The sequence below is a fragment of the Vulpes lagopus genome, chromosome 12 (assembly GCF_018345385.1).
Source record: "Vulpes lagopus strain Blue_001 chromosome 12, ASM1834538v1, whole genome shotgun sequence".
Lineage (NCBI taxonomy): Eukaryota > Metazoa > Chordata > Mammalia > Carnivora > Canidae > Vulpes > Vulpes lagopus.
In genome coordinates, this window is record NC_054835.1 from 63563332 (window position 1) to 63579092 (window position 15761).

Sequence of the window (15761 nt, forward strand, 5' to 3'; positions counted from 1 at the left end):
AGTTCTTTTAATTGTCTCCTTTTTTAGACTCACTATTTTTGTGGAGTTTAAATACAAGTTCAAGAAAATATTTCTTAGACTACTAGGTAATTTTTACTTCTGACCTCAAGGAGGCCAGGAACAATAAAGGGGTGGGGGGGTGGAAATTAGTAAAATAGAACCCAACGGATGCAGTGACATAAAAGGATGCTATTTGAAGAAATACTTCTTCAACCCTCCAGGTTTGGAGGATGTACTACTAATAAATCTTCATTTCCTATCAATTTCTCTCAAATTGCCATTTTCCCCACATCTTCATATACCTCTCACAGCTGGCTTGCTGTGTACCTCTTCTTAATGATCCAGGTACACCCACTGTTCCTCTTCCTGAAAGAATCCATCTGCCATCATTGTGTGGCAGTTTTGTCTCCTGCAACATTTATTATTAGTCTTTCATCCTCTTCACTTTGGCCACTCTTCCTGCACGTGGTAATGGATGCTTTGGTGCTATGCTTGTGTCCTTGGGAGCAAATTTGTGTCTCTCTGGTGTTGAATCGTGTGCACCTAGTGCCACCTGAGGGAAAGCAAGCACATCATTCATTTGTTCATTACTTCGACAGATAATTATTGAACCTTCCCACATGCTGTAAGCTACAGCCATATATAATACTCATTACATTAAGTGGCCATCATTAATTCCTCTATAACCAGAAAGCAGAAGAGCTTTTCTAGAGGGGCTCAGTTCCAGCGCAGACCAAGTGCTTTATTTCAGACTGTAGCTCCCAGCCAGCTCTAGTTCCTTTTGGTTATCTTTGCTGGGAGATCACATGCTTTTTTTGGAGTTGAAGAAGTTCTGATAGATGCCATTCCTCTTCCCCACTTGAATATTGAAGCAGCTAATATATATATATATGTATATATATATATACACACACACATTATATGTATATATACATGTATATATTATATATAATATGTGTGTGTATGTGGCATAAGGCAAATATGGATCAAAATAGAAGCCTTTCTACAGATGAAGTAGATATTAAGCTATGTCTTATATCTGCAGCTAGTGGGATGTAGGCAGATTTCCCTACTCTGTTCCAGGACAGAGACAGTCTTTATAAAATATGTAGCAAGGAACATTCAGCAGAGCTGCATTCCATTGGGAATGAAGCCAGGTGGGTTAGAGGAACCTCCACTGAAGGAAATTTGAAAAGCAGAGGAGAAACACCTTCAACAGATTTTACTACAACCACTTTTCCTCTACCCCTCAGTAGGGGATGAGGAACTTCCACGAAACTTACTTACATTTCCTTTCCTTGGACACTATTCTTTTCTTTCTCAGCTTCCATTTAGAGTCAGACATTAATTCTGTAATCACTCTCTGGATGTAGTATTTAAGCCAAGACACAAATGATGCAAAGAAGCCAGAATCTGTGAGCCAGGAATGGAGCTATAAAGGCTGATGAAGCACAAAGTACAAAGGCTCCTTAGAAAAAGGCCGATGTGCCTAAGTCAAGGGAGTAGAGATAGGCCCAGACCACTCATCAGCCTTGTAACTTTAAGACAGAATTAGAATTTGTTCTACTTACAAGATGAAGCTGTGGGAGACTCCTAAAGAGGAAAATCTAAGGATCAATGTGCTATTTTGCAAATAGTTTAAAAAGAGGACGGTGGATACAGAGACTGTCGTAGGATTCTAGGTGAAACAGTGTTGATGGCTTGGAGTAGAGCATATCAGTAGAGAAGAAGTGATGGATTAGGAATATTTATTAAAATTAGATTAGAAGATGGATAGCATATAGGGCATGGGAGAGAGGACTCAAAACTACATGCCAGGTTTTCAGTATAAATGAGCAAATGGTGAAGCTCTTTACTGAGATGGGGAAGACAGACGTATGGAAGGATAAATGTTTGTTGTGGTGATGGTGGTGTTTGTTTCAGAAAACCCAGAGCACTCTCAACTGCTTTTTTGTATTGTCAGGTTCATTTTGAAATATCAAATATTCAAATGCAGATTGGATTGGCGGTTCGGTATATAAGTCTGGAACACAAGGAAAGGGTTAGGGTAGGAAATGTAAACTGGAGAGTCATCAGTATACTCATAATATGATATTTAAAGCCATATGATTTTAAAAATGTAAAAAAAAGCCATATGATTGAACTAGATCCTAAATGCAGAAGGTCTAGATGAGACCACAGGTCATAATCCGAGTTACTTCCATATCTAGCCACTTGCCCTAGAGTTAATATAACATATTTGTCTAAAACCCTTTGTCCCACTCTCTTTTATTAGTTTAATATATGCATCTATATACTCTTTGGTCAAGAGAAACTCCTACGGTGGTAAACGGAATTTTCTATTGACACATTTGAATCAAGATGTAGAAATATCGTCTCTCCCAGCTGTTGAACTGTATTTGTCTTTGTAGATATCCAAATCTTCAGATTTTTATACTTATTACATTAAAAGGTAATCTGTCCAAAAGTTGAAGAAATTTCAAGCAAAGTAAATAATTGCTGGTGTCATCTGGGGGATAATTTTCCCAACCAGTTCCCTGAAGTGCTTAGTAATTGTTCTTCCTGTTTATTGAATCAGTCAAATAACATAATCATAACCATATCCTAAGGGGATTTCAGCAAGTTGGAGTCACTATAATATCCTGGACAGGGAAAATGAATATTCACCAGCTTTAGTAAGGATTAGCTATACCTCCTACTGTTTGGGGTAAAATGTAAGAGAATTTAAATGCCAATCTGCATTCCCAAGAGATTCTAAAATGGAAAAAAAAAAAAGGCCCGCAAAACAAAATCTTATAATACAACAGTTAACTAGAAAGAAAATCTGTCCTTCAAAAAATGTGCATAATTAGGTAGCTTCCTTGCCATATTCATTTTCTTGAAAAGTTCATTTAAATCCAGAAATGTGATTTTCAGTTTGTGAGTGGCCTTTGGTTATCGTAAAAATAGTAGGAAGCATTTTTCCGGGGTGGGTATACTGTAGGGTACATGCCACTGGCCTGGCTGTCTGTTCTGAGTTGTGGGCCTAAAATCAACACCAAGAAAATCTATGTCCAAGGGCACATTATTTAACTTCTTTGAAATTTAGTGATCTGTGAAATGTTAATGGCCCATGGACAGTTTTAAACATCCTCATTCATGGCATTTAATATTTTAACAAATTTGAGCTTGTGAGGGCTAAATATAATACAATAAATGAATAAGTAAGTGGATCTAGTATATTCTGTGCCTGACAATCTACCAGATGCTTTCCATGTCTCCGCGAAAAACCCTAACAACTCTATGCCTAAAGAACTGGCATTTACATACTAAATGTAAGAAAATGGAAGTTCAAAGAGTTTAAGTAGCTCATCCAATATTGTGCAGTAAATAATGTGTAGGTTTATATAACTTCCAATTCTATAATTCTTCCTTATCGAGTTTCTACTTGAGGCCCAAAGATCAAGGATTATTTTTGGTTGGTAAATAAATAAATAAATAAAATTTTTTTAAAAAAGGATTATTTTTGGTGGTGGTGTTTTGAAAACCTATTTAGGATTTTATTTTGGCAAGAACACCTAATATGAGATGTACCCTTTTAACAAAATTTTTCTCCTGAATAAATAAATTTTTTAAAAAATAAAAAGTAAAAATAAAATAAAATAAAATCGAAGACTAATTCTTCTCTCAAATGTCTCTCTCACTAGCCTGTGTTTCTCATCAAAGTAAGTACAATTTGGGATTCCTAAGAGGTCCCATTAAAAATACAAATATTGAACTCTAAGGGGTTAGTATCAGTTCACTGAAAGCAGAACCAAATGGGCACAAAATTACTTTTTCCCGAGGCAAGGCAAACAAAGTTTTCATGGAGATTTTAATAAACTCCTGTTACTTGAGTTGAACTCTGAAAACTGTCAGCATGACCACCTTCCAGTGGAACACATTCCACCAGAACAACCCAGTCAGAATCAGTGGTGGGAACAGGCTGCACCCTGAGTTTTAAAGAAGGTACATCCTCGCCATCTAAGCGCTATTTCTAGAAAATTGCATGAATGCTAAATTTTGGGTCACTGGCCTCAATATGATGAGGAAAGAATCAAGGAGGAATAAAGTTCAAACTCAATGAATCAGGAGAAAATTTGAAATGAAAAATGCTTTTGAAAAATCCCTTGCATTTTCCATGAAGTATGGAGTGTGCAGTTTTCAATATACTAGCCTGTAAGGTTAATAAGATATGAAAACTGCATCGTAGGATACGGTGTTTGATCCCAAGGTGTTGGGAACAACTCATTGCATTATTCTATGACCTTCATCTTCATTTTCTAAGATTTTTTTTCCTTTTAATTCTTGTCTGAATAATTTCCTCATTTTTTCCCCTCTAGAATTTTTAAGAAGACCCCATCACCCATGTGCAGATGATTTGAAAGACGTCACTTACTTCTGCGTAAGTGGTGGGAGAAAAATGTCAAAGTCTCTTATTCTTACCTTTCTTATTAAACCAACGTGCATAGACTCCCTTTTTCAACTATAAATTCTTTATTTTATTTGTAAAAATTCTTTAATTAAATTCGTTTCTGATATATAGAAAAGTTATGAATACACTACAGAATTCCTACGTGCCCAACAGCCAGTTTCTTCTGTTATTAAACCCTGATAACACTATGAAATGTTTCTCACAATAAACCAATACTGATACATCATTATAACTAAAGTCCGTCCTTTATCCGGTCATGGAGCCCAACTCAAGGAGCTCTCCTTCCTTGAATGAGATCACGTACATAAGTTACTTGGAATCCTTCTGCCTTAGAGGTTAGTCTGTTTTCTCCCATTTGTATGTGTATTTAAGCATTTATTTATCTTAGCTGGACTCATGGATTTTTTTTTTTTAATACTTCAGATTTAGTTCAGGTTGTTCCATCTATGGCAATTTGGAGCCTTTTCATTTAGTTTCTGTGCCCCTTTGACATCTTAAACATACCCTCATCATTGCTTGGGGGGTGGTGTGAGTGTTTGACCACTTCCTTACTTCCTGGCGTTGGAAGATGCTCTAGGCTCATGTTGTATAATCTCTGGTCCTGAAATAGCTATTTTTTTTTTTCCCAAAGAGCTCTGATTTAATATTGATCATGGGCTCTTTTTATTTGATTGTATCCATTTCCTGTTGGCATTGGACTCTTAGTGGTTATGATGACAAGCTAAAGAATAATACAATTCACATGGATTCCCGTGCCAAGTAAATGCATTTTTGTGTTTTGAAAGTTAATGCTTGCATATTTTGACCTTGTTATATCTTAGAGGCAGGCATGAAGGTAATATTAGTAGATTTAGGAAATTAATTAATAAGCCCTGTCTTCTTAATAGTTACAGAAAAATTCTACTTTTTAAGAGAAATTTGGGGCTCCTGGGTGGCTCATCTGACTTTGGCTCAGGTAATGATCTTGGGGTCTTGGGATCAAGCCCCAGGTCAGGCTCCCTGCTGGGCAGATGCATCTGCTTGTCCCTCTTCCTCTGCCCCTTCCCACACACTATCTCTCTCTCAAATAAATACAAAATAAAGAAATTTATTTTGAAGTATAGAACAGAGGTAGATTCTGTATAACTAATATGTTTTTCAAAAGTTCATATTAAAAGAATATTTGCAAATGCTCTACGCAGATGATCAGGATTCAGTCAATTTAAATATAAGTATGTAAATGTATATGCATATTCCTAAATAATACCAATTTAAAATTAGCTCAATCTTTTTGCTCCATTATAACAAACAAGAGATCGACATTTAATTTTTAATAGTTGACCTTTTACTTCATGCTGTTAGTACTTTCTTGTTAATGTGTTGGAGTAGTGTTGATAGAAAAGTATATCTTGCCACTGCATTTATATGTAGAGTCTACAGTATTTGGGGATGTTTGGTGATCACTAACATTTGTATTGTATTTTACAAATCACATTTTACATTTCTTATTTAACTCTCAATTTAAGTAAAAATGTCAACTTAGGGATCCCTGGGTGGCTCAGCGGTTTAGCACCTCCCTTTGGCCCAGGGCATGATCCTGGAGTCCCTGGATGGAGTCCCACATTAGGCTTCCTGTGTGGAGCCTGCTTCTCCCCCTGCCTGTGTCTCTGCCTCTCTCTGTCTGTGTATCTCATGAATAAATAAATAAAATCTTTAAAAAAAATGTCAACTTAAAGGATAGAAATTCTGCTTGAGGTTATCTAAACTTGGAAAATTGGTATAGAAAAGATACAGCAGATTTTGGCTCAGACAGAGGGATTTTCCATTGCAGAATATTTCTATTTTTCTTCTAGAGAAACAGAAAAGCAAAATCCATACTAAAAATATTAGAACGAGGCAGTAATTCTATTTTGGCTTAAAATGTAGAATGACTCAAAAAAATTTGCACTAGCCAACACAACTTAACTAAAAAAAAAAGTTCTGATTATATGAGATAGAACAGTTATGTCAGTAGTAATTAGACTCCTACTCCTCCCACTGATTTTTTTTCAGTGAGAGATAGTTTACATTATAATATTCATGTTTCTAAAAAGTAAAATTCAGCACTTTTTAATATAGTCACAAAGTTGTCTAATCATGCCTGGTATCTAACTCCAAAATCTTTAATGACCTCAATACAAAACCCTATTTCCATTAGGTGTCATGCCACATTTTCCCCTTCTAACAACCTCTGGTAACCACTGATCTACTCTGTCTCCATGGATTTGCCTATTTTGGACACTTTACAGAAATAGAGTCATACAGTTTGTGGCTTTTTGTCTATGAAATCTATCACTTTGCATAACGTTTTCAAGGTTCATCCAAGTGGTAGCATGATTCAGTACTTTAAGGTTAAATAATATTTCATGTAGGGATATACTACATTTGTCTACGTACTTGTCAGTACATAGATGGACATTTGTTTTCTTCCTCACTTTTTTGGCTGTTATGAATAATGTTCATATGAATATTCATATACAAATTTTCTTTGGATATATGTTTTTCAGTTCACTTGGAGATATACCTAGGAGTGGAATTGTTGAGTAACGTGGTAACTCTATGTGTGATTTTTTTAATTTAATTTAATTTTATTTTTTTGGAACTGTTTCTTAAAGCAGCTTCACCATGTTACAATTTTTTTTTTACCGTGTTACAATTTGATTGGCACCATTTGAAGGTTCCCGTTTCTCTACATCCTCGACATTTATCTGTTTCTATGTCTATTTTTTTGTGTATTTTTAATATAGACATACTAGTAGATATGAAGTGATATCTCCTTGTGGTTTTGATTTGCATTTCTCGAATGACTAATGATGTTGACCATCTTTTCATGTGCTTATTGGCCATTTATATCTTCTTTGGAAAAATGTATATTCAGTTCTTTGTTCACTTTTTGATTGGGTTGTCTTTCTGTCGTTGATTTATAATAGTTCTTTATATATTTTAAGTATTAGACCCTTATAAAATACATGATTTTCAAAGACTTTCCCATTCTGTGGGGTTGTCTTTTAGTTTTTTTTTTTAAGTATTTTATTCATTTATTCATGAGAGACACAGAGAGGCAGAGACATAGGCAGAGGGAGAAGCAGCTCCCTGAGGGGATCCCGATGCAGGACTTGATCCCAGGATCCTGGGATCATACCCTGAGCTAAAAGCAGATGCTCAACCACTGAGCTATCCAGATGCCCCATCTTTTAGTTTCTGTTGAAAAAGTTTGTCTGTTGAAGCACAATTTTCAAGAATTTTGATAAAGTCTAACTTAAGGTAGATATTTTTTTCTTTGGTCACTTATATATAGTCATCATATCTGAGAAACCATTACTCAAGAGGCTAAAGATATTTCATATTTTTCTTCTAAGAGTTTTGTACTTTTAGCTCTTTCATGTAGGTTTTTGATATTGTACCAGAACCATTTGTTAAAAAGACTGTTATTTCCTCATTGAGTTGTCTTGACATCCTTGTCAAAAATCAATTACTGATACCAAATGGGTTTATTTACAGACTTTCAGTTCTATCCCATTGATTTATAGGTATATTCTTACTTACTGTACTCTAGCTTTGCACAGTGGCAGTGTCGTAGCCAATGAAGTTAATCTGAGGCACAATTACTATTTGTTGAAAACTTTTACTTACCATACACTGCGATTACTGTATATTTTGAAATAGAGAGGTATGATTTTTACTGATTTTTTCTTTTTTTAAGATTGTTTTGGCTGTTCTAGGTTTCTTGAATTTCCATATAAATTATAGAATCATCTTCTCAATTTTTGCACTGAAAAAGGCAGCTGAGAATTTTGATAGGATTGTATTTCATCTGTAGATTAATTTGGCAATAATTGCATTATTAATATTAAATCTTCCAAACTATGAACACTGTATGTCTTTTCATTTACTTATGTCTTTATTTCAATGATATTTTTAGTGTATAAGTCCTGCAGATTTTTTGTGAAATTTATTTTGAAATACTTTTTTGATGCTATTTTAAAACAGATTTGTTCATTTTATTTTCAAGTTGTTCATTGCTAGTCTATAGAAATACAATTGATTTTTGTGTATTATTCTTATAAACTTTCTGAACTTGTTTTTTAACCCTAATAATTTTGTTACAGATTCCATAAGATAAAGAATAATGCCATTTGCAAATAGAGTTTTACTTCTTATCTTCAATCAGGATACCTTTTTTTTTCTCTTGTATATCTGACCTTGGAGGGCACTTTAATTAAAATACATGTTTTTATGTATTGAGATGATAATTGTTTTCTGTCCTTTATTCTCTTCATGTAGTATATTGCTTTGATTGAACTTTCTATGTTGACTCAATCATCTATTCTTGGGATAAAATCTACTTGATTATGATATATATCATTTTTATATGGTGTTGGATTTATTTGGTATATAAGTTTCCTATTAATGCTATAACAAATTACCACAAACAGTGGCTTAAACAACACAAATTTATTGTCTTTCAGTTGTGGAAGTCTCAAGTACACAATGCATCTAATTATGTCATGATCACACTACATTCCTTCTAGAGGCTGTGGCCTCTAGGAGAGGGATCTGATCCTTGCCCTTCCAGCTTTTTGGGGCTGCCTGCATTCTTTGTCTCATGACTTTTCCTTCATCTTCACAGCTAGCAAAATAGCATCTTCAAATATGTCTTGACTCTCTTCTTTTTTTTCTTCTTCTTCTTCTGCTTGTGAAGACCTTTGATTATATTGTACCCACTCAGCTAATTCAGGATCGTCTCCCTGATTTAACTTCAACAGATTAATAATCATATTCTAGTACCACCTTAATTCCCCTAATTCACATTTATAGATCCTAGGGATTGGGACATGGACATCTTTAGGGAAACAGTATTCTATCACTCAAGATTTGTTAGCATTTGTTGAGGATTTTCATATCTATATTCATAATGGTTATTGGTCTCAGGTTTTCATTTATCACCATGTGTTTGTCTGGTTTTGGTGATGCAGTAGTCTCATGGAATGAGGTGGGTAGGTATTTTAGTCTTTTTCAATTTTTTTTGAGGGGGAAGGATGGGTGAATTTATGAAGGAATACTATTAACTCCTTAACTATTTGGTAGAATTTAGTAGGGAAACCATCTGAGGTTGGACTTTTCTTTGTGGGTAGATTTTTGGTTATTAGTTCAGTTTTCTCTACTGCTATGGAACTATTAACATATTTAATTCTTCTTGAATAAAAGTAGTTTGTTTCCAAGAATATGTCCATTCCACCTAGGTTATCTGATTTGTTGACCTGCAGGGCTTTCTTAGTACTACCTCCTAATACTTTTTATTTTCATAAGATTGGTAATGATATCCTATAACTTCTGATTTTAACAATTCTAGTCTGTTTTCTCAGTCAGACTACAGAAAAGACAGTAAATTTTGTGGTCTTTTTGATAAGCCAACTCTTAGTTTCCTTACTTCTGTTATTTTATATTTTATTTGTGTTTACTGGAACATTTATTATTTCATTGCATTTGCTTTCTTTGGGTTGAATTTCCTCCTCCATTTCTACTTTCTTAAAGGAACAGGTGAGCATATTGTGATATTTTAAAAAATTGACATTCTTGGCTATAATATTTCTCTATGCACTGCTTTACCTGCACCCCGAACATTTTGATATGGGTTTCCTTGTTTGGTTTTCATTCATCTTCTAGTATTTGTAATTTCCCTTGTGATTTCTTGTTCAACTGATTAGTTATTGAGGAAAGTGTTTAATTTCTAAATATTTATGAATTTACTAAATTCCCTTATTTTTAATTTGGCTAGAGAATATACTTTATGTGATTTACATCCTTTTAAATCTATTATGACTTGTTTTATTGGCTTAACATATGGTCTGTCCTGGATACTGCATTATGTACAGTTGAAAATAATATGTATTTGATTAGTGTTGGGTAGAAGTGTTCTATCAATGTCTGTTAGGTTTAGTTGGATTTCATGTTAAGTCTTCTAGTTTCTAGCCAGTTTTCTACCTAGTTTTTCTGTCCTTATTGAAAATAGTATATTGTTGTCTCCAACAGTTATTGTTTAATGATTTACTTCTCTCTTCAATTCTATCTCTCTCTTCAGTTTTGTTTTATATATTTTGTAGCTCTGGTCATAGATGGGTGTGTGTATATATACACATACTATTTATAATATATATTTACAATTTTTATATCCTCTTGACAAAATGATATTTTATCATTATGAAATATTCTTTCTTTTTTCTAATAAAGCCTATTATGATATCAGTATAGGTACTCCAGCTCTCTTCTAGTTACTGGTCACATGGTATATGATTTTATGTTATTTTAATTTCAACCTATTTGTATTTTGAATCTAAACCATATATTACAGTCAACATATAGTTGAGTGATTTAAAAAAATTAATTTGGCCTATTTCTGCCTTTCAGTTATTGTATATAATCCATTTACATTTAATATAATGATGATAAGGTAGGTTTTCCATCTGCTATTTAGCTATAGACTTAATTTTTTAGAGCAGCTTTAGATTTCAACAAAATTGAGAAGTAGGTGCAGAGATTTTTCCATTAACCACGCCCCCCACAATATTAGGAGCCTCCCCCGTTACTAACATCACTTACTTACCAGAATGGTACCTGTTTTATCAAGGATGAACCTATATAGACACATCATGATTATCCAAAGTCCATAGTTTACCTAAGGCTTTATTCATGGTGTTGTATATCCTGTTGCTTTGAAAACAGTATAATAACACACATTCATTATCATAACATATTTTCACTGTAAAATTTTTCTATGCTCTGCCTATAGATTGATCTCCTTGCTACACCTTTGGCTACCACTGATCTTTTTATCATCTCCATAATTTTGTCTTTTTCAGCATATCATGTAGTTGGAAGCACACAGCATGTGGACCTTATTGCTTGGCTTCTTTCACTTAGTAACATGCATTTATGATTCCTCCATGTGTTTTCATGGCTTGACAGCTCATTTCATTATAGCACTGAATAATAGAATCCTGTAGTTTATTTATTCACTTATTGAAGGACATTTTGGTTTTTCAAGTTTGGCAATTATGAATAACCTGGCTGTAAACATGTATGGGTTTTGGTGTAGATACAAATTTTCAACTTATTTTGATAAATGTCAATAAACACAATTCCTGGATTATATGATATGGTAAAATATGTTTAGTTTTATTGATTAAATGTCAAAATGTCTAACACAAAGTGTACCATTTTTGCATTGCCACCAGGAAAATGTAAGAATTCCTGTTGCCCCATATAATCATCAATATTTGGTGTTGTCAGTGTTCCAGATTTTAACCATTCTAATAGGTGTGTAATTGCTTTACATTGTTGTTTTACTTTGTGTTTCCTGATGGCATATGATGTGGACTTTATTTCTGGACTCAACTATTTTGTTTCATTGTTCTATTTTTCTATTTATCCACCAATACAATAGTATCTTGATAACTATAGCTTTATAAGTCCTAAATTTGGGTAGTGTCAGTCTTCCAACTTTTACGTTCTCCTTCAATATGCATTGCATATTTTCAGTCTTTTGTCTTTTCACATAAATTTAGAATCAGTTTGTCAGCATCCATAAAATGGCTATGTTGGGATTTTGATTGGTATTGCACTGAATCTATAGATAAAACTGGGAAGAATTGACATCTTGACAATATTGAACCTTTCTTTCCTCGAGCATTGAATACTGTTCCATTTATTTATTCTTTGATTTTGTTCATCAGAGTTTTTTAGTTTTACTCATACAGGTCTTATACATATTCTGTTAGGTTTATACCTAAGTATTTCATTTTGAAGGGGATGTATGATCATGTAAATGCTATTATGTTTTTAATTTCAAATTTTGCTTGTTCATTGTTATATATTGGAGTGCAATAATAGACTTTTACATATTAACCTTGTATCCTGCTTGCTATAATTGCTTATTAGTTCCAGGATTTTTTTTGGTCAATTCTTTTGGATATTCTACATAGACAATCATGTCACCTGGAAACAAGGCCCTCCTTCTAAATCTGGACACCTGTTATTTCATTTTCTTGCCTTGTTGCATGAACAAAGACTTTCAATAAGATACTGAGAAGAAATGGTGAGAGGACATCCTTGCTTTATACTTGCTCCTATAGGAAAGCATCTAGTTTACCATTAAGGATGTTAGCTGTAGGCTTGTTGTAGACTATTAAGTTGAGGAAGTTCCCTCTATTCCATATCCTGAGAGGACTTATCATGATGGGTATTAGATTTTATCAAATGCTTCTTCTGCATTTATTGATATGATCATATTGTTGTTTTGTTTTTTATTTTTTAGGTTTTTTTGGTTTGTTGATGTGTGGTGGATTTTATTAGTTGATTTTCAAATGTTGAACTGGACTTCCATACCTTGGATAAATTCCACTTGGTTGTGATGTATAACTTTTTTATACATTGTTAGAAATGTTTACTTTTAAGAATCTGCTATATTTCAGTCTGGCTAATAATCATCTTATATCCATGATCAGAATTGTCTTTTTTAAGACTATGAAATAAAAACTAAGTTCCTGGGACGCCTGTGTGGCTAAGTGGTTGGGCAGCTGCCTTCAGCTCCAGTCATGATCCTGGGATCAGAGATCGAGTCCCACATCGGACTCCCTGCGAGGAGTCTGCTTCTCCCTCTGTCTGTGTCTCTGCCTCTTTCTTTGCATGTCTCATGAATAAATAAATCTTAAAACAAAACAAAACAAAACAAAAGCCAAGTTCCTCTTACTGTAATGTTGTACTTTTTCTGTAGTTACATAATTCTGTGATTCAGCCATCGTTAAATGTATTATCCTGTCATCTTAATTGGTTTCTTTTTCCTTACACATGGAAACACCTGTTGGCCAGTCCTAGTTCTATGTATTAACTTGCAAACAAACACAGATGCTGTCCTTAGGCTGAGCATAGATGAAACAGCTATTCCAAACTACACGGATTTAAAAAATTATATCTACGCTCAAACTGACAATATTATTTCAGTGTAATGATTTGGTAATGAAAAGGAGACTTTTGAATTAAAGCATTATTATTTAATCTTGAGAATACTGAAGAGCAATTCATTTAAAGTAGATATATTTAAATTTGTTACTTGGAAAATCCATAAATATGTTTAAGGAATATCCAAACATGGAAAATGTACAAATTCCATATATAACTAATATACATTAAAATATAGAATCCAATATAATGTTGATTATATATAAAATTTATAAATTTAAATCTATATATAAAATACATAAAACTTCAGGAAAATAGGTATTGTGTTCCATCAATTAACAGCTGATTTCAGCTTATTTCTTTTTCTAATTCTAGAAAGATATTACCACTCTGAGTGTGGTGTTCAGTGAATTCATAATTGTGCAGTTGACCTCTAGAGTTCATGTTCTTGAACATGTGTCAGTGTGGATTGGAATAATAAGTGCCCACCTTAATGCTCCTTGTCTTTTACTTAATATGATTTAAATGCATTCTGTTTATATAAGATTAAAAATGTGTTACTCACTACTGAGTATATCATTCTGAAAATGTAGCCTGAGTGCTATTCATTGTCAGGTGAAAACAATTCCAGTTCTTCTAGGCACAGAAGCAGCTTGTCCTCTTGTAACCATGGAGACCTACCGTGGGTTTAGGACTTTAACTTGTGTGTTCCATTTCAGAAGAAAATAGCTTTGAGAAGATAACAGAAATCACAGTTCAGCCTATAGGGAGAGAAATGTTAGACAATGTTCACTCAAAGTATTACAGATTCACACACTTTAGATTTAGCTCTGATATTTGATGCTTTAGGTCAACTCTATTCAAAATTAGAACAAAACAAAAGCAAAGCAAACTGAATAGTTATAAAGTTATTTCAAGTCAGTAAATTTTAAAACAGAGTCGATTTTTTTCCCCTAAGGCAGAGCTGTTATCTACAAACCAATAATCTCTTCAAACCAGTTTGAAGTACTTCATCTGATTCTGAGGTCCATCTGACCTTTTTCTTTCTTCCATCCATGCCTTCTTCCATTTGTTCACTTGATTAAAACCTATTTTAAAATAAGGTCCTTTCCATGTGCTACAAATCCTTATCAGTTTGCTCCTGCTATTTCTCCTTCCTCCTGTCTTTTTACCTTGCATCTGTCCTTGTCTCTGCTTGCAGGGTGTCTGCCCAGCTATTTACATGGCTCATCTCCCTCTGTGCCCCACATACTGTGCACCCCCCTCCCACTAGTCTTTGTCTCACTATCCTTTCTGTGCTGTTTTCTGCTCTTTCATGTATATTTGTTTATCAAACACCTGGCCTTCCAATTCCTACCATAATCCTAGAATACGAACTCTTAGGGGAAAATACCTTGTCTGTTTTACTCACTAACCTATTTTCAGCACTTATAATAATGCCTGGCATATGAGAAGTAACCATAAGTATTTGTTGAATGAATGGATGAAATAATTTTTTTAAAGATTTATTTGAGAGAGACAGAAACAGAGAGACAGAGAGAGAGGACACAAGCAGGCGTCACAGGCAGAAGGAGAGGGAGAAAGAGACTCCCTGCTGAGCAAGGAGCCCAGTCAGTTCTCCATCCCAGGACCCTGAGATTATGACCTGAGCAGAAGGCTGATGCTTAACAAACTGAGCCATCCAGGGGCCCCATGATGAAATAATTTAATATCTCCATTGCCCTTTGATTATAATTACAATAATGTGCAATCAGGTTAAAGAAAAATTAGTTTTCCAAGAGTTTTCCAAAGGATAGGGATAGGAAAGCAAAAATGATGGTAAAAAATATTTTACAAAAGAGCATAGAATCTCTGAATTATACTTTAGAGCTAGGAACCTCTCCCCACCCCCTTAAAAAACCCATACTAGACAGGTAACAACTCTCCAGTAAATAAGCATATCAACTTGATATTCATTATGTCCTATTCTTTTAAGTTATAATGAAAATATGATAAATTTCTGTGTTTTAAAATATCTGTATCAGAGAACATAATATTATGCTTGTGGGTCTAAAAACCTGATCCGATTCTCATTTTCTCTTCTTCAAACTAAGCTTTTTAATGATTTTATTATTTTTCTTACAGTCACAGACATTGGCTCAAACATTCAATCTTACAAGTTCGATGACATTTCTAATTTTCTTGCCTTTACTTAACCTCCCTTCCCTGTTACATTGGCTATCAAATCATATATGTCTCAGTTTGTGGAAGAAATCACTAATTATATAACCTGATACACATTTAAAAATCCAATCTTAGTTTTTGCCTACATTAACAGGACTGTACTTCCCAG

At 34.0% G+C, this 15761-nt stretch overlaps 1 non-coding gene across 1 annotated transcript; it reads left to right on the plus strand.

The window, feature by feature from the left end:
* Nucleotides 1-8025: 8025 nt before the first annotated feature.
* On the plus strand, nt 8026-8165 carry LOC121474401. Its single transcript, XR_005983394.1, has one exon. It is a non-coding gene; the product is annotated as a U4 spliceosomal RNA (small nuclear RNA).
* The last annotated feature ends 7596 nt before the right edge of the window (nt 8166-15761 follow it).